Genomic DNA, 1,113 nt, shown 5'->3' with positions numbered 1-1,113 from the left:
AAAAAAAAAAAAGAATTAAATGAAAAAAAATCTGGGTTTGATAGTCAAATGAGTTTGGGGAAAAGCTGGTTATATAAAATTGAACATTTTTTTAATGTAATACTTCACTGCCTTTAATAGGCCTGGCATTCCCCAAGTTATTTGGCCGTGGCATCTATTTATGTTTGTGGAACATCTTGCCTCGTTAGTGTCCCACAAAATAGACTTTGGTAAACACAGTTTCAAAAGTTTTTCTTATTAGAAGAAGCATGTTACAGGGAAAAGAATGTGATCATTTACAGCCTGACAAACTTGGGTTTTAATGCCTTCCACCACTTTAGCAAAATATGACTTCATTCAAATTACTTCACTTTTTTGAGCCTGTTTTCTCCGTTAAGGAGAAAAGATACTGGTAATGTTATTTCCTTTGCAGAGTTGTTGGAAAAATTAAAGGGAAGCCTGTACCTAGCTCAGAACTTTATCCCCTTTTCACCTATATTGTCACAAGTTATAGTGATAAAAGACCTAGAAAATTATAATAACTAAAACATATCTTCATGCTTCCATTTGGAATGTTTTTTTTAATTAAATCATAGCTGTGTACATGCAATCACAGGGTACAGTGGTGTTTTCATATACAATTCGAAATACTCTCATCAAACTGGTTAATGTAACCTTCGTGTCATTTTCTTAGTTAATAAGACATTCATACTCTGCTTTTATGGAATGTTTTATTTGAGAAAATATTTTAATGCCATCCCAGCGTCCTGAGAATGACTGACAGCTATCTTATTTCAGAGAATTTAGAATCTTACTTAAGGTGTTCTGAATTAGATCTCCATTTGCTTTTACAAAGTAATAGGGAAAGCCTTATTATTTCTCTTTAATAGCAACAAAAATGGAGCTTGTCTGTGTCATAGAGACAATTATCTTTGTCCAAACAGCTACATTTTCATCATTTTTTGTGGAGATTATTTGTTACAATAGTCAGTCCCCCCACTCAGTTGATTTCTCCAATTGACAATAAACTAGGTGAATGAAGAATCATTTTTTTCTTGTTCCCGGCTACATTTCCTTAGTAATGGCATAGTGGCTACTACATAAATAAGTATGAAAATAATTTTTTAGTGGGTA

Source organism: Otolemur garnettii, unplaced genomic scaffold (assembly GCF_000181295.1).
Source record: "Otolemur garnettii isolate 467f Iridium unplaced genomic scaffold, OtoGar3 scaffold00141, whole genome shotgun sequence".
Taxonomy (NCBI): domain Eukaryota; kingdom Metazoa; phylum Chordata; class Mammalia; order Primates; family Galagidae; genus Otolemur; species Otolemur garnettii.
Note: the sequence above shows the minus strand (reverse complement) of the source record.